This window comes from Gossypium hirsutum, chromosome A12, assembly GCF_007990345.1.
Source record: "Gossypium hirsutum isolate 1008001.06 chromosome A12, Gossypium_hirsutum_v2.1, whole genome shotgun sequence".
Taxonomy (NCBI): Eukaryota; Viridiplantae; Streptophyta; class Magnoliopsida; order Malvales; family Malvaceae; genus Gossypium; species Gossypium hirsutum.
In genome coordinates this window covers 25333663-25337376 of record NC_053435.1, presented here as the reverse complement: position 1 = coordinate 25337376, position 3714 = coordinate 25333663, and the positions used below count along the sequence as shown (strand labels likewise).

Sequence of the window (3714 nt, the reverse complement as noted above, 5' to 3'; positions counted from 1 at the left end):
TAATTCGAATATATTATATTTTTAAGACATAAAGTGGGCCATGCATGATTAAATTAAATAATAAAACATAAAATCATATTGAATAATTCATTTTAAAATATTTCATTAATAACTTGTTGATTTATTCTGGACAGTCTGATAGTTTTGCTGAATTACAAAACCGTCCAAATTGGGACCAAGTCAACCCAAAATTCGGCTGGACATAGCTGTCCATAAACCAATTTTTAGTTTAATTGCACAAGGTGCTTGAAGAGTTGAAGAAATTAGAGATTTACCTGAAGATTTACAGTTGACTGAGTCTCAGTCTTGAGTTGTTGTGGCACTCAAATTGACCAAAAATCAAGCAAAAATCAAGCAAAAATCAGCTCAACTTCCTCAATTTATGGCCGGCCACCCATGGAAGATGCTTCAAAAGATGAAAACTCCTATTTTTAATAAACTACCCCCTCTCCTCACCTATAAATAAGACCTCATTCTCACATTTCTAATCATCCCTCATCACTTATCCTTCATTCCTCATTCATTCTCTTAGCATTCTACTTTTCTCCCCACACCTATCATCACCTTTTCATAAAGATTTTAGCATTTGAGCCTCTTAAAGAACCCTTCGTCGACCATCTTGAAGAGCCATCAGCAAATGAGCGAAGTAAAGGAACGAAGGAGCCTCGTCAGTCAGGGTCTTGGGTGACAGCCATTTTGAATTGGGTTTAATCTTTCTTTTCTTTAATTTAATTTAAAGATGTTTGCTATGTGTTCTTTGTTCTTGTTTACAACAATGTTAGCTTAATTTTATTTGATCTAGGATGATTACTTTGATTAAATAATATTTATTAGATTCATGCTTATAATGTTTATGCCTCAGTCGATCATGTTTTCAATTAAAATCAAGTCTGTATTTCATTCATACGTGATTGAAAAGCACCTGAATTAGCTGAGCGATCCTAACCAGACGATGGCTAGTGGATGCATAATTAAAATGTGCATGCTAAATTTAGATCCTAACCCGATTATATTGCAAGTTGCATAACAACCCTCACCAGGCTCTGTTATCTACATAGTTTTTAGATTTGTGTGATTAAACTGTTTCAAACCTAACACGTCCATGTTACCTCGCACGAATACTAAGAAAACCTTAGTAAATGAGGATCAGTAAAATGTGTATTTTCTAAGTAAAGGATACCGAAAGGACCTAACGTGGTTTCCAAACTCATGAAAGATCGAGTTGCCATGGAATGTTTTTTCGAACATTATTAAGCATGTTGATAATAGATTGAGTTTAATTAAAGTAATTTTCCTAGATTATTTATGTTATAATTGTTGCAAATTGTGTTTAATTTTGCTAAAATCTATTTCATTCATATACTTTGCATACTTAGGTTAACTTGCATTAGGGATCATTGCATTTAGTTTAATATATTTTAATCATCACTTCTCAACTAAATTGTGTTTTTATTTACCAAATTGTTAATAGAATTTTACAAATTAAGTGACCTAGCACAAATACAATCCCTGTAGAGATGATAACTCGATACTTACTTGATAATGACTGTGTTCACTTGCACAAACCTACGCATTACAAGTTTTTGGCATCGTTGCCAGGGATTGTCAACTGTTGCCATAGTCATTTCTTTCGTGAAATTATTTATTTTCAATTTGATTTATTTCTAACATTACTAACTTATTTTTTTAATTTTGTGATTTTCTTTTCAGGTGTTTATGAGCATAGATAGAATTATCAATTTACTCTCTGTAGACCCTAAAATTGAGCGAACTTTCAGACAAAGAAGATGTGAATGAACAACTCAAAGACAAGTCGAGATGGACCTTGGAAATCAGAACCAAGATCAAGGTAATGAAGCCAATCATGTATGAAATCCTATCCTCATTATCGATGATAGGGATCGAAGCATCAGACAATTTGCTGTGCCACTTTTTTGTGAGTTAAACCTAGGAATTAGAAGCCAGATATTGAGGCAACCCAATTCGAATTGAAACCAATGATGTTTCAAATGTTCCAAATGGTGGGCCAATTCAGTAGTATGCCCACAGAAGATCCACATCTCGACCTTCGATTGTTTATGAAGGTGAGTGATTCATTCAAGATAGCCAGTGTGATTGAAGATGCACTGAGGTTGAAGTTTTTTCCGTACTCATTCTGAGATCGAGCACGAGCATGGATCAATTCATTGCCACAAAGTTCCATATCTACATGGCAAGAATTAGCAGAGAGATTTTTCATTAAGTATTTCTCGCCTAGCAAAAATGCTAAGTTGAGGAACGAGATCACAACTTTCCAACAATTGGATGACGAGTCTTTATATAAGGCTTGGGAGCGATTCAAGGAATTACTTCGTAAGTTTCCTCGTCATGGGATTCCTCATTGTATCCAGTTGGAGACATTCTATAATGGTCTCAATGCACATACGAGATTGGTGGTAGATGTTTCTACAAATGGTGCAATTTTGTCTACGTTTTATAATGAGGCTTATGAGATCATCGAGAGGATCGTGAGTAATAACTATCAATGGCCAACAAGTCAAATAGCTTCAGGAAGACGTGTAGCCAGAGTTCATAAAGTTGACACCCTCACTTTGTTATCAGCTCAAGTATCGTCTATTTCCTCTATGTTAAAACAGTTTACTGCTAATAGTGCTAATAATTTTGTAGCTCAGCCAGCAAGTCCGTACGAAAGTAGTTTCCTGTGTGTACTGTAAGAAAGGTCATTCTTTTGAGATTGCCCATCAAATCCGAAGTTAGTGTACTATGTGGGGAACCAACATCAGAATAGGAGTGGACAAGGACCCCAGTCCAACTTCTACAATCCTTCGTGGCGTGAACATCCTAACTTTTCTTGGAGCAACCAAGGAAATAGATCGAACCACAACTCATTGTAGCACAGACTCAACCAATCTCATGGGTTTAATCAACAAGCTCCAAAACCACCTCAAGCTGAGGCATCAAATAGTTTGGAGAACTTGTTGAAAGCATACATGGAAAAGAATGACACTTTGATCCAAAGCAAGAGCAATACTAAAAAATTTGGAAAAACAAATGGGTCAGTTATCTATATAGCTTCATAATAGGTCGTAAGGAATCTTGCTGAGTGGTACTGAGAATCCAAGAAATTTGGGTAAAGAACATATAAAGGAAGTGGCATTGCGACGTGGAAAAATTTTGGAGCCCCGATTGATTGATGTCAAAGATAAGCCCGTTGAGAAGAATCACTAGCTGTTGAAATTCTTACACCAAAGGAATCAGAATCTGCAAAGACTGACAGGTAAATCCTAATTTACTGAATTTAGATACTTTAACATCTTCTTTAGATCTAGATTTACCTACTCAAAAGAGTTATCCGGTTCAACCGAAAGTTCCATCACCTCTATATCTACAAAGACTACAGCAACACAAGTAGAAACAAGAGGTGCAATTCAAGAAGTTTTTGATGTTCTGAAGTAGTTACACATCAATATTCCATTGGTGGATGCTTTAGAACAAATGCAAAATTATGTGAAGTTTATGAAGGATATATTGTCCAAGAAAAAACAACTGAGTGAGTATGGGAATGTTGCCTTGACAAAGGAGTACAGTGCATTCCTGCAGAACAAACTTCCACCGAAATAGAAAGATCCAGAAAGCTTTACTATACCCTGTAACATTGGTGAATCCTATTGTGGTAAAGCTTTGTGTGATGTAGGAGCAAGTATCAACTTGATG

At 35.6% G+C, this 3714-nt stretch overlaps 1 non-coding gene across 1 annotated transcript; it reads right to left on the bottom strand.

Moving 5' to 3' along the window:
* Window positions 1-2267: 2267 nt before the first annotated feature.
* LOC121211733 (small nucleolar RNA R71) lies at window positions 2268-2374 on the bottom strand. The gene has a single exon (XR_005906951.1). It is a non-coding gene; the product is annotated as a small nucleolar RNA R71 (small nucleolar RNA).
* Window positions 2375-3714: the final 1340 nt, after the last annotated feature.